Source organism: Schistocerca serialis, chromosome 4 (assembly GCF_023864345.2).
Source record: "Schistocerca serialis cubense isolate TAMUIC-IGC-003099 chromosome 4, iqSchSeri2.2, whole genome shotgun sequence".
NCBI lineage: Eukaryota > Metazoa > Arthropoda > Insecta > Orthoptera > Acrididae > Schistocerca > Schistocerca serialis.
In genome coordinates this window covers 813,447,864-813,463,531 of record NC_064641.1, presented here as the reverse complement: position 1 = coordinate 813,463,531, position 15,668 = coordinate 813,447,864, and positions in this window count along the sequence as shown.

Genomic DNA, 15,668 nt, shown 5'->3' with positions numbered 1-15,668 from the left:
GGCCAGCGGTGGCTGACGAAGTTTGAGAATGTTAACACTAGGCCTTCACGGAAGGCCTGTTTCATGTCAGTACATTACGGATTAACATCAGATTATTTGTCAGGCCAGAGAGAGAGTGATAGGACACCCGAGGTTTCGTCAAACCAACAACGTCACCGTGCATCCTGTGAACGGGCCTGTATTCGTTTCGAAAGACATGAGTGACCACAGTACGCTCAACACGAAACTTTACAAGAAAAGTGAGCACATCCTCACTAAGAATTCTGTAATAAACATCCTGGTTCACGTTCAGTGTAATCTGAAGCAGAGGTACGAAATACGTCTGAAAACCACCTCTGCCATAACTACACACCTCTTAAATTTCGTTTGAGCATGTCATTGGGATCTAAATTACGCCAAGTATCATTTAAAAAAAACACTTAATAATGACTAGGTGGACCACCAGACATGCTTTCAGTCATATAAACTTGGGGTTTGGATCGTTGAAGACGTGCAGGTTTATATAATAGTAGAAGTGGTACCCGGCTCCAAATGGCTATTACATAGAGTTCTCTTCAGTTTTTATGATCAGAAACTGTTTGAATGGCTTTACATTCACTGACAATAACAGTACCTGTTGTACTTGAAACAGACTGTCAGTGATAAGGCGTGTCACGACTCAGGTCTCTATCTGACTGGATCATTCTACGCACCACTCATTCTCTGCCACGTAAAGCTGCTGGCAGAGCTGGTTGACAGTCCGCATTCACATATCAACCAATCAAGCACATTCATTAACGGTGTAGCCATGGGACGTCGAAATAAGATAGATTTTTTCTGATATTCTGCTATGGCTCCACCTTTATTCGCCTTCTTGCTCAAGTTTAATACTGCCTGTTGACACACACACGTTACGTAAGTACCATGACGTGCATAACCGTCTATAACCATACACACACATTCACATCCCTCCAAAGCGACGTGTGTGCTCTTTTAAGGGGATGAATAATATCTTTATGTGGTAAGCTTTTACCTGTTGATTACTCGCAACTCTAACATCGACCTTCTTTAGCAAAACATTTACAACGTTTTCCTGTAAATTTGATAGTAAGCCACCCGTTCGATACGTATTACTAATATTACATGGTTTTTTGCCCCTAACCACCCTCCACCACCCCTGTTGACTGATTTAAGAAACTCCGTAGATATGCTATCGACTCCACCACATTTGGACTGAGATCAGACAGTCGTATGTGACAATGTTACCACCTAACAGCATCATGTATTCTTTGCGCTAGCTTCTACTTCCTTCTCTAGCACACTTTGGGCTATCAACTGTGTAGGCCTTAGGTTATCTTATCTATAAGTTCTCTCCTTCGAATTTAGTGGAAGTTTCCCTTATGAAATTTCTTTCGTTTTACTTCCCAAAGGCCTTTGCTTACGTCCTGTCAGTTTGAACTACAATCATATCTTTCTCGGTAATTTTCCGTGGTTTCCTCAGCCGTTCTGATACAGATAATTTCGTTCTAATTCAGCCTGCATCATCATGCAATCTTCGGCTGTATCTTCGATTTACGTACGTAATTCCGGCCTGCCTTAAATGTTTTCTTCTTGCACTTTTCCATTTCTCAACTAGTGAACTACTCTCGATACTTTGGACTAGGCCTCTAGCCAAGGCATGAAAATTATTTCCTTTGTGTTACATGGTGTTAATCACTACAAGATTAAGGACTAAATGCAGACCCGCAGATATGCAAACTATTCGTTCCTCCGTTTCGTGTTTGAAGATGTCCAACATGACCCTCTATAGTTAAAATTGGACTGTGTATTTCGTCATTTTCAAATATGACTCCTTCTCTTACGATTATGTGAGAGTATGTGAGGTATAACCAGGTAAAAACTATGGCAGAATGGAACAAGTATCTCTGCTTTTTCATTCGTTTCCTCTGGCCAATCTTCTCTAGTAACTCCATGTACAGTTCCCTCCCCTACAAGGAGTAACTGTCTCCGAGTTCAAATTTTCATTCCCCTGCATTTTTCTGTGTCCTCAGATATTTTTTATATTTTCCATTTCATCTTTATCAGTTTGTTGGCTTATAAAACTGCACGCTCATTGACAATGTTAGCTGAAATTCAGTTATCACAATAATGTGAAGAAAATGGTCAAGGTGTTGCTCGTAGTTAAGTCATTCCTTTTCTCTGCCTCATTAGTAATATTGATGCCAATACGTACTAGACCAGGTATAGTTGCTGCCTTTATCACACTATAATCAAATACCTCGATATTTTCTAGCTACTGAAATTTATGTTAATCTATTTCTATCAAGTCAAAACTCATGCTCCAGATTCTCGAGTTTTCGTCAACATTTCGACAACTAACATTCCATGCTCTGATTTATGGAATATTAGATTCGTTTGTCCTCCTGGTAACCCCTTTCTGGGCAGTTCTAAGAATGTTACCAGTAACCTTTATTTTCTCAGATGAAATAGTTGCTCCAATGTAGTGTCTGGAAAACGCTGCACAAGCTGTTTTCTGATCTTGAAAAGTTTTTATATTTGTGCAAAAGGCGAGAACTTGCTTTTAATTCTCTGAAATAAAACATTTTGTTGCTCAAAAAACGAAAAATCATAGGACCCTATGAATACAGTATCAGTATGTCACCGTAGAAATTCATTATATGAATTCCTTTGGCTTAGCAATACGTAGATATATAAAATTCAACGGTCGCTTGGGCTGAATAACAGGAAAAACATGTGACAAGCTGAGCGAAAGCAGTTAACCTACAAAGGAGACCCATCATAGTACACTTGTAAATTATGTAGGATACATATTAGGCAGGAAAAAGGCGGTAGAAAACGTCTACCAACTTCACGAGGCTTGCTTGACACGTAAGAGACCGTAACTGAGATGATGAGAAACGTGAACTGGTAGAAGCGACAAGAAAGCCACCCTCCATCTCGTGAAAGACTACTTACGGAGTTCCAAGAACCACTGTAAGGAGAGGAATCTTAAAAAATATTACGACTCCGCACTCACCGCTCCAATTACGATCTCGAAGCTCAGACTCATTATAGCGCACGCAAATACGTTTAAAGAATCGGTCGTACAGGAATATCATTGAGGAAACTGGTAAAGTGGCAAATATCCTGTACCATGCAGATCACGTAGGTTTACGGAGTATGGATGTAGATACTGAGAATTGAATGAAAGACTAGTTTACATACGGCATTACTTACAAAGAAAATAGTGATTATGACATAATTTTCGGAAACTTTCACAACATGTGAACACAAATTATGAGTCTTTAATGCAGTGGCTCCCATTGTCTTCTCTATCGGCAATCCTTTTTTGATTGCTAATACTTTCTTCAGTGGTGTGGTTACTCACGAGAAAGCAGCAGGACGTCCTGAAACAGTTTCGGCTCATTCTCCGTATATACACACTGGTGGACATTAAAATTGCTACATCCCGAAGATGACGTGCTACAGACGCGAAATTTAACCAACAGCAAGACGATGCTGTGATATGCAAATGATTAGCTTTTCAGAGGTTTCACACAAGGTTTGCGCCAGTGGCGACACCTACAACGTGCTGACATGACGAAAGTTTCCGACCGATTTCTCGTACACAAACAGCAGTTGACCTGCGTTGCTTGGTGCAACGTTTCCGACTTTGATAAAGATTGGATTGTTGCCTATCGCGATTGCAGTTTATCGTATCGCGACATTGCTGCTCGCGTTGGTCTGAATCCGACGACTGTTAGCAGAATATGGAATCGGTGGGTTCAGTAGGATAATACGGAACGCCGTACTGGATCCCAACGGCTTCGTTGACTAGCACTCGAGATGACAGGCATCTTATCCGCATGGCTGTAACGGCTCGTGCAGCCACATTTCGATCCCTGAGTCAATAGATGGGGACGTTTGCAAGACAATAACCATCTGCACCAACAGTTCGAAGACGTTTGCAGCAGCATGGACTATCAGCTAGTTGACCATGGCTGCGGTTACCCTTGACGCTGCATCACAGACAGGAACGTTTGCGTTTGTGTAATGAACGACGAACCTGTGTGTACGAATGGCAAAACGTAATTTTTTCGGATGAATCCAGGTTCTGTTTACAGTATCATGATGGTCACATCTGTGTTTGGCGACATCGCGGTGAACGCACATTGAAGCGTGTATTCGTCATCGCCATACTATCGTATGATCCGGCGTGATGGTATGGGGTGCCATTGGTTACACGTCTCGGTCACCTCATGTTCGCATTGAGGGCGTTTTGAACAGCTGGACGTTACATTTCAGACGTGTTACGACCCGTGGCTCTACCGTTCATTCGATACCTGCGAAACCCCACATATCAGCAGGATAATGCTCGACCGCATGTTGCACGTCCTGTACGGGCCTTTGTGGATACAGAAAATGTTCTACTGCAGCCCTGGCCTGCACATTCTCCAGATCTCTCACCAACTGCAAATGTTTGGTCAACGGTGGCCGAGCAACTGGTTCGTCACAATACGCCAGTCACTACTCTTGATGAACTGTCGTATCGTGTTGAAGCTGCATGGGCAGCTGTAGCTGTGCACACTATCCAATTTCTCAGGCGTATCAAGGCCGTTGTTACGGCAAGAGGTGGTTGTTCTCGGTACTGATTTCTCAGGATCTATGCACACAAATTGAGTGAAAATGTAATCACATGTCAGTTCTGGTATATTGTATTTCTCCAATTAATACCCGTTTATCATCTGCATTTCTTCTTGGTGTAGCAATTTTATTGGCCACTAGTGTAGATACGGCCATTGGAAGAATGAAGGTGACTGTACTAGAAGTCATTGGCTGATGTATGCCGTTCAGTTGTTAACCTCTTGCTGAGATTGATTTCGCAGCACAGAACTTTACTGTTAGTAGCCACAGCTTTACTGTATGATTAAATGATGATGGCGTCCTCTTGGGTAAAATATTCCGGAGGTAAAATAGTCCCCCATTCGGATCTCCGGCGGGGACTACTCAATACGATGTCGTTATCAGGAGAAAGAAAACTGGCGTTCTACGGATCGGAGCGTGGAATGTCAGGTCCCTTAATCAGGAAGATAGGTTAGAAAATTTGACAAGGGAAATGGATAGGTTAAAGTTAGATATAGTGGGAATTAGTGAAGTTCGGTGGCAGGAGGAACAAGACTTCTCGTCAGGTGACTACAGGGTTATAAACACAAAGTCAAATAGGGGTAATGCAGGAGTAGGTTTAATAATGAATAGGAAAATAGGAACGCGGGTAAGCTACTAAAAACAGCTTAGTGAGCGCATTATTGTGGCCAAGATAGATACGAAGCCCACACCTACTACAGTAGCACAAGTTTATATGCCAACTAGCTCTGCAGATGACGAAGAAATTGAAGAAATGTATGATGAAATAAAACAAATTATTCAGATAGTGAAGTGAGACGAAAATTTAATATTCATGGGTGACTGGAATTCGACTGTAGGAAAAGGGAGAGAGGGAAACGTAGTAGGTGAATATGGATTGAGGCTAAAATATGAAAGAGGAAGCCGCCTGGTAGAATTTTGCACAGAGCACAACTTAATCATAGCTAACACTTGGTTTAAGAATCATGATAGAAGGTTGTATACATGGAAGAACCCTGGAGATACTAAAAGGTATCAGATAGATTATATAATGGTAAGACAGAGATTTAGGAACCAGGTTTTAAATTGTAAGACATTTCCAGGGGCAGATGCGGACTCTGACCACAATCTATTGGTAATGACCTGTAGATTAAAACTGAAGAAACTGCGAAAAGGTGGGAATTTAAGGAGATGGGACCTGGATAAACTGAAAGAACCAGAGGTTGTACAGAGTTTCAGGGAGAGCATAAGGGAACAATTGACAGGAATGGGGGAAAGAAATACAGTAGAAGAAGAATGGGTAGCTTTGAGGGATGAAGTAGTGAAGGCAGCAGAGGATCTAGTAGGTAAAATGACGAGGGCTAGTGGAAATCCTTGGGTAACAGTAGAAATATTGAATTTAATTGATGAAAGGAGAAAATATAATCATGCAGTAAATGAAGCAGGCAAAAAGGATTACAAACGTCTCAAAAATGAGATCGACAGGAAGTGCAAAATGGCTAAGCAGGGATGGCTAGAGGAACAATGTAAGGATGTAGAGGCTTATCTCACTAGGGGTAAGATAGATACTGCCTACAGGAAAATTAAAGAGACCTTTGGAGATAAGAGAACCACTTGTATGAACATCAAGAGCTGAGATGGAAACCCAGTTCTAAGCAAAGAAGGGGAAGCAGAAACGTGGAAGGAGTATATAGAGGGTCTATACAAGGGCGATGTACTTGAGGACAATATTATGGAAATGGAAGAGGATGTAGATGAAGATGAAATGGGAGATACGATACTGCGTGAAGAGTTTGACAGAGCACTGAAAGACCTGAGTCGAAACAAGGCCCCCGGAGTAGACAACATTCCATTGGAACTACTGACGGCCTTGGGAGAGCCAGTCCTGACAAAACTCTACCATCTGGTAAGCAAGATGTATGAGACAGACGAAATTCCCTCAGACTTCAAGAAGAATATAATAAATCCAATACGAAAGAAAGCAGGTGTTGACAGATGTGAGAATTACCGAACAATCAGTTTAATAAGCCACAGCTGCAAAATACTAACACGAATTCTTTACAGGCGAATGGAAAAACTAGTAGAAGCCGACCTCGGGGAAGATCAGTTTGGATTCCGTAGAAATACTGGAACACGTGAGGCAATACTGACCTTACGACTTATCTTAGAAGAAAGATTGAGAAAAGGCAAACCTACGTTTCTAGCATTTGTAGACTTAGAGAAAGCTTTTGACAATGTTGACTGACATACACTCTTTCAAATTATACAGGTGGCAGGGGTAAAATACAGGGACCGAAAGGCTATTTACAATTTGTGCAGAAACCAGATGGCAGTTATAAGAGTCGAGGGACATGAAAGGGAAGCAGTGGTTGGGAAGGCAGTAAGAGAGGGTTGTAGCCTCTCACCGATGTTATTCAATCTGTATATTGAGCAAGCAGTAAAGGAAACAAAAGAAAAATTCGGAGTAGGTATTAAAATCCATGGAGAAGAAATAATGACTTTGAGGTTCGCCGATGACATTGTAATTCTGTCAGAGACAGCAAAGGACTTGGAAGAGCAGTTGAACGGAATGGATGGTGTCTTGAAGGGAGGATATAAGATGAACATCAACAAAAGCAAAACGAGAATAATGGAATGTAGTCGAATTAAGTCGGGTGATGTTGAGGGTATTAGATTAGGAAATGAGACAGTTAAAGTAGTAAAGGAGTTTTGCTATTTGGGGAGCAAAATAACTGATGATGGTCGAAGTAGAGAGAATATAAAATGAAGACTGGAAATGGAAAGGAAAGCGTTTCTGAAGAAGAGAAATTTGTTAACATCGAGTATAGATTTAAGTGTCAGGAAGTCATTTCTGAAAGTATTTGTATGGAGTGTGGCCATGTATGGAAGTGAAACAAGGACGGTAAATAGTTTGGACAAGAAGAGAATAGAAGCTTTCGAAATGTGGTGCTACAGAAGAATGCTAAAGATTAGATGGGTAGATCACATAAGTAATGAGGAGGTACTGAATAGGATTGGGGAGAAGAGGAGTTTGTGGCACAACTTGACCAGAAGAAGGGATCGGTTGGTAGGACATGTTCTGAGGCATCTAGGGATCACCAATTTAGTATTGGAGGGCAGCGTGGAGCGTACAAATCGTAGGGGGAGACCAAGAGATGAGTACACTAAGCAGATTCAGAAGGATGTAGGTTGCAGTAGGTACTGGGAGATGAAGAAGCTTGCACAGGATAGAGTAGCATGGAGAGCTGCATCAAACCAGTCTCAGGACTGAAGACCTTAACAACAACAGTCAAAGAAACAAAAAATGGAACTCGGCCTCGATATATCTCTGAGAGAGTACGAATTACGGTAGTAGCATGGGAAATTATGTAAGAATAATCGAAAACAATTTATGTTACTACATACGCAATATGTTTCTATGTCGCTAGGCTGATAGATGGGAGTCAAGGTAAAATGCAACCGCTATGTTTCGGGATAGCGGTAATCTGGGATGACTAATGGAACGTAAATCTGGGAGACTCTGACTACTTTCATCCAATCTTGACACGCAGATATATTACTATCCGGAGAAAACTACACTCCTAGAAATGGAAAAAAGAACACATTGATACCGGAGTGTCAGACCCACCATACTTGCTCCGGACACTGCGAGAGGGCTGTACAAGCAATGATCACACGCACGGCACAGCGGGCACACCAGGAACCGCGGTGTTGGCCGTCGAATGGCGCTAGCTGCGCAGCATTTGTGCACCGCCGCCGTCAGTGTCAGCCAGTTTGCCGTGGCATACGGAGCTCCATCGCAGTCTTTAACACTGGTAGCATGCCGCGACAGCGTGGACGTGAGCCGAATGTGCAGTTGACGGACTTTGAGAGAGGGCGTATAGTGGGCATGCGGGAGGCCGGGTGGACGTACCGCCGAATTGCTCAATACGTGAGGCGTGAGGTCTCCACAGTACATCGATGTTGTCGCCAGTGGTCGGCGGAAGGTGCACGTGCCCGTCGACCTGGGACCGGACCGCATCGACGCACGGATGCACGCCAAGACCGGATCCTACGCAGTGCCGTAGGGGACCGCACCGCCACTTCCCAGCAAATTAGGGACACTGTTGCTCCTGGGCCGTCTTCCGCTCACGCCCCAACATCGTGCAGCCCGCCTCCAGTGGTGTCGCGACAGGCGTGAATGGAGGGACGAATGGAGACGTGTCGTCTTCAGCGATGAGAGTCGCTTCTGCCTTGGTGCCAATGATGGTTGTATGCGTGTTTGGCGCCGTGCAGGTGAGCGCCACAATCAGGACTGCATACGACCGAGGCACACAGGGCCACCACCCGGCATCATGGTGTGGGGAGCGACCTCCTGCACTGGCCGTACACCAGTGGTGTTCGTCGAGGGGACACTGAATAGTGCACGGTAAATCCAAACCGTCATCGAACCCATCGTTCTACCATTCCTAGACCGGTAAGGAAACTTGCTGTTCCAACAGGACAATGCATGTCCGCATGTATCCCGTGCCACCCAACGTGCTCTAGAAGGTGTAAGTCAACTACCCTGGCCAGCAAGATATCCGGATCTGTCCCCCATTGAGCATGTTTGGGACTGGATGAAGTGTCGTCTCACGCGGTCTGCACGTCCAGCACGAACGCTGGTCCAACTGAGGCGCCAGGTGGAAATGACATGGCAAGCCGTTCCACAGGACTACATCCGGCATCTCTAGGATCGTCTCCATGGGAGAATAGCAGCCTGCATTGCTGCGAAAGGTGGATATACACTGTACTAGTGCCGACATTGTGCATGCTCTGTTGCCTGTGTCTATGTGCCTGTGGTTCTGTCAGTGTGATCATGTGATGTATCTGACCCCAGGAATGTGTCAATAAAGTTTCCCCTTCCTGTGACAATGAATTCACGGTGTTCTTATTTCAATTTCCAGGAGTGTAGTTGTTTTTAGTGGTGCGAGGCGAGCAGGTAATGTGTGATGTGTAAAATGTGATCCGAAAACACTGGCACTCGAATTATTACACCGAGGTGACAAAAGTCATGGGACAGAGATATCCACACATATATATAGAAGGCTGTAGTATCATGTACACAAGGCACTAAAGACCAGTGCATTGGCGGAGCTTTCATTTTTGCTCATATGATCCATCTCAAAATGTTTATGACGTGATTATGACCGAAGAACGGTAATTAACGCGTAACGGTAATTGGAGCTAGGTGTATGGGATATTCCATTTCTCAAATCATTAAGATATTAACAATTCCAAGAAGTCCAGTTTCAAGTGTGTACCGAGAACACTAAATTTCAGGCATTACCTATCACCATAAACCACTCAGTGGCCGACGTCCTTCACTTAACGACCGAGAGCAACGTTATATCTGTAGACTTTCCACTGCTACCACACATCAACACAGCATGAAATAACTGCAGAAATCGGTGTGGGAGGTACAATAAACCTATCCGCTAGGACAGTGCGGCGAAATGAGCTATTGCAGCAGACGATCGTTGCAGATGTCTTTGCTAAGAGCACAACATCTCCTGCAGCGCCCCTCTTCGGCTCGTGGCCGTATCTGTTGGACACTAGACGACTGGAAAATCGGGACCTGGTCAGATGAGTCCCGATTTCTGTTTGTAAGAGGTGATGGTGGGGTTCGAGAGTGGTGTAAACCACACACACACTTTGTCAACATGGCTTTGTGCAGGCTGGTGGGAGATCCACAATGGTGCAGGCTGTGTTTACATGATGTGGACTGTGTTCTCCGGCCCAACTCAACCGATCACTGACTGTTAAGGGTTATGTTCGGCTACTTGAAGACCGTTATCATCCATTCGTGCACTTCATGTTCAAAAACTACGAAAGAACTTTTATGGATGAGAATGCGACATGTCATGGGCCACAATTGTTCTAAACTGGTTGGAAACACTACGCAGACACATCCAGTGAATGATTTGGCCACCCATCGAACGTTTATGGGATGTATTCGAGATGTCAGCTCGTGCACAAAATCGTGTGCCATCAACATTTTCACAATTATGGACGGGTATAGAGAGAGCATGTCTCAATATTTCTGAACCGGACTTCCAAAAACTTGAGGAATTCAAGCCAAGTCGGACTGCTGCATTTCGCTGAGCAATTGGAGGTCCCATACGTTACGAGCAGATATCCCTTGACTTCTGTCACCTCAGTGTGTTGTGTTGTAGAACGCAAACTGATTTTATGCATCTCAGCACGCTATGCCATCCTGCACCATCCCCTTCACGTCTATGGAACTGCTGCAATCTACAACGATTTGAAATTATTGAGCCACGGCCAGCTCGTGTTGATGCCATTTGTTCTTTGGCATTTTTTCACAATCGAGTGGCATTTTATTTCTCCTTGAGTCACTACCATAACGAGTTACTGACTTGCTTCCGTCAGTGGCAGCTGTACCATCTTTGGTCTGACCGCTATATTTCCATGTGGTCGTGTGTGTGGCAGTCGGTTGGTTGGGACAGAGCAGCGAGGAAGTATCCGCAGCGCGGTATCAGGCCGGCACCACTGGCGGCGTGCACGTGCGATCGGATTGTGAGGCGCTGGGCTACAAAGTACGTTGCCTACCGAACCTGGACACTGCAGTTGAGCGATCAGTTATACTGGTATGAAACCTCAACTACTGCGACATCTCTTCATTCATTGCTGGTTGTTGCTTCCTGCGCCGTTGTGGCTAGCAGCAATGTATAGTGTGTTGGCGAAATTTTGCAGCCATCTTCCCGTATGGTCTTTAACTATTAAACTGGTTGTTACGTCAGTGAAGTGCACCCGCGTTTATTTCTGCCCTGTGGCCGTTAATGCCCGAGTTACCTGCCCTGGTCGTTACCATAGTTCTCTGCCAGTGTGTTTTTCCTCGCTGTGTTGATGCTGTCCAGCACGGCGGGTAGTTCTACAGCCTTTTAGTTGTTTGTTAATATTTTTTTCTTAGAGTGGTTATTGTGACTTGGCTGTTTTTAGACGCCAATTTTGATGATGTAGTGCTGCTGATGTCTTCGTCCTCGGATGACTCTTTCCGTTGTCGTGCCGTTGGTTAGTCGAAAGAGAATTGATTAGGTTGTGGGTCAGTCCTTCAGCCGTCCCTGGACCAGGCTGCCATCGGATTATTTAACTTCACTCTTGGCTGCCTGTCTCACCTCACCTTACATTAGAGCTACCTCCTCAGGCCCACCCTTGGAGCACTTCGGAGCACCCCTCTTCTGTTGATTTTAGATTGTGATATTCGTTTTAGTCTGATATACTGTGCGCACCTTTCAGCTGTCTATTAATTTCTAGCAGCAGGTCTCTCGCATCACTCCAGGGATCTCCTAGCCATGTACGAGGAATTATACCAAAAAAACCTTTGATCAAGAAACAGTAGCTTGTGGTGCGGCTTTGATGGAAATCTTAAGTGAAGCTCGGCAAAATAAATTGATGGAGACCCTGGAGAGGATGGATATTACATGTAGCAGCAAAATAGCCTGTAATCTTATTAAAAAACTTGACGGAGACCCAAATGGTCCCAAACAGTCTGCTGCGGTAACATCTATTTGAGTGGATTAGCAACTGCTCCTGAATGGAAAGACAAATACAAAAGAACAGAAATTAAAAATTAACAGGACTCTAGAATCAGAAACTAATAGGTTTGTAACACCCTTTACAATGAAGGAATTCAACAAGGGTCTCAGCAATATGAAAAGAGGCAAAGCAGCTGGGGTGGATGACATGTGCACGGAGCAGATCAAAATCCTAGGACGGGGCACAAAGATCTGGATCCTGTGACTTTTCAGCCAATGTCGCGAAACATGTAAGACAATCAAGATGTAGAAGAAAGCAAGGATAGTAGCACTCTTGAGACCCGGGAAGGAACATTATTCACCAACGAATTATCACCCAGTATTTATCCTGTGTCACCTTTACACACTGTGTGAGAGACTTATTTTAAATCGAACGACAGACGCTACTGGGATGAAATTTATTCCTCAACAAGCTGGTTTTAGACCTGGAAAATCATGTACTACCCAAATTCTGTGCTTAACACAACACACAGGGGAAGGATACGAAAATTAAAAGATAACAGTGCTCTCCCTGGACGACACTCTGTAGTGAACTAATAGATTATCAGTTTGTTAAGATTATCGAGTCGGTGTTAGACAGTTTTCTGTTGCCCTCAATGGGAAAAAGAGCAGATAGAGAAACTAAAAAAGTGGTCTGGTCCAAGAAGCGTTTTGGCGCCCTCCCTATTTAATCTGTACACTAACGACCAACTGATGCCTTAGCGTACGAAACATTATCATTATACGTATGGCCTGGCAATTGCAGCACTGGGGAGCATATTTGAGGATGTAGAAGTTTGAGAAAGTTCTTATAGAAATGTCAGAGGATTATAGAAACAACTTTCTTAAGCCAAACCTTAAAGTCTCTCGGAATAATACCACTCTGGAGCAAACAAACTCACCTGGGCGTGGTACTCGATATATCTCTGACATAAAGGCACCATTGCGTAAAGACACGACAAAAGTTAAATGCCAGAAATAATATTCTACCGAAACTAGCTAACAGGAAATAGGATCCCAAACCTTCCATATTAAGAACCACTGCACAAGCCTTGTGCCTCTCTACAGGCGAATATGCCTGCCCAGTGTGGTCCAGATCAACCCATGCAAAGAAGGTCGACATATGTCTTATGAAACATGACTATTAACATCGTGATGCATGAAACCATATAGAGCTGCCGGGTGTGCGAATTCCAACTCTCGGAGGACATCACATGAATTCACAGAGACGCTCAGACTAACTATTGACGATCATCATTCCCTTATTGGCGATGAGTGTAAACCTGGGCAATTGAAATCCTGTAAAATGTTTTTATCCACAATAATAGAAGAACCACCAGTTGATTACCGACCTGCACAGGGAGTGCCCAGTGGAGTCAGAACAAATTGGAAGACTTGGAGGTCTCTAAATCGAATGGCAGGGATGGCCCGAGTCAAGACAAATATGATTCAGTGGGGTCTTGGAACCGTGAATGATAAGTGTGACTGTGACACTGTGCAGGATATGGAGCATCTGGTCGCCTGCCCAAACTGCCCCATTCCGTAGATCACTGCTGATTCTTCCGCCTTTTCCCACCCCAGGGACAAGAGAGTGCTCCTAATCTCTGCCTGCTCCTCCGCCCTGTTTGTCCGTTGAAACAATGTGAGTGATTTCTTATGCTGGAAGTCTTTGGCAGACAGTGCTGAATATTAATCAAAATTAAGCGGGGGTGGGTTTCGAACTGGGGGCCGATGTCATTTTGTTTAGCTAGTCTAAAAAGCTACACATACACTACGGGTGACGTCTAAAATGTAGTTCCACACAAACTATCTAGATGTGAAGCTAAACAAATGAAACGAATACTCTTGTGTTAATAAAATAACAAGAACACGTATTAGACCGAAATTGTACATTGCTGATAGCGGTATCACCATGTTAGTTAATCGATTAGAGGAACTAGTATGCCAGTAAATGAGTGACCTCAGTAAGAATGGAATAATCCCAATTCAAATCAAGGTAGGTGCTGACAGATGTGATTATTACTAAACAATATCTTTAATAAGTCATAATTGCAAACTATTGATACGAATTACTTACATACTAACAGAGAAATTAGCAGGCACCGGTGCCTAGGAAGATCATTTGGATTCCAGAGAAATCTAGCGTCAATGAGGGAGTACTGACTCTACGATTTATCCTGCAAGATAGGTTGAAGAAAGGCACATTTACGTTTATAATGTATGTAGATGGATAGAAAAATTTTGACCATGTGGACTGGACGAAACTACACTCTTTGATGTTTTAAAGGTATCAGGAATAAAGTACAGGGAAACAAGACAGCAGAAATAAGAATCGAAAAAACATGAAAAGTAAACCGTGGATGATAGTGACACAGTGTTGTAGCCAATCCTGGACCTTATTCAAACATTATTTGAAACAAGCTGTGAAGTAAATCTGTAGGGAATGTGGTTAAAGTTCAGGGTGGTGAAATAAATACTTCGATGTTTGCTGATGGCATTGTAATTCTCTCAGTGACTCCAAAGAACATAGAGTGCATTTAAACGGAATGGATAGTGTGGAAAAGAAATTATGAGGTGAACATCAATAAAAATTATACAGGCCTGATGGAATTTAATTGAACTAAACCAGGAGATGATGAGGGAATTCGATCAGAAAATCAGAGACTAACACTGATACAGGCGTCTTGTCGAAATAAAGAGGGCATAAAACGCTGCCTAAAACTTCAAGGAATGCATTTCTGAAACAGAGGTAGTTATTAACATCTGATATACATTTAAGAATTACGAAATATTTTCGAAAGATTAGTTTCTGAGTTAGCCTCTTTTGCAAGTGAAACATGACTGATGACATATTCAGGCAAAAAACAAGCTGAAAGGTTCTGACATGTAGTGCTGTAGAAGTATGCTGAAGACTAGTTGAGTAGACAGAATAAAAGATAAGGAGATACTGTAAGTACACTCCGGGAAATTGAAATAAGAACACCGTGAATTCATTGTCACAGGAAGGGGAAACTTTATTGAGACATTCCTGGGGTCAGATACATCACATGATCACACTGACAGAACCACAGGCACATAGCCACAGGCAACAGAGCATGCACAATGTCGGCACTAGTACAGTGTATATCCACCTTTCGCAGCAATGCAGGCTGCTATTCTCCCATGGAGACGATCGTAGAGATGCTGGATGTAGTCCTGTGGAACGGCTTGCCATGCCATTTCCACCTGGCGCCTCAGTTGGACCAGCGTTCGTGCTGGACGTGCAGACCGCGTGAGACGACGCTTCATCCAGTCCCAAACATGCTCAATGGGGGACAGATCAGGAGATCTTGCTGGCCAGGGTAGTTGACTTACACCTTCTAGAGCACGTTGGGTGGCACGGGATACATGCGGACGTGCATTGTCCTGTTGGAACAGCAAGTTCCCTTGCCGGTCTAGGAATGGTAGAACGATGGGTTCGATGACGGTTTGGATGTACCGCGCACTATTCAGTGTCCCCTCGACGATCAC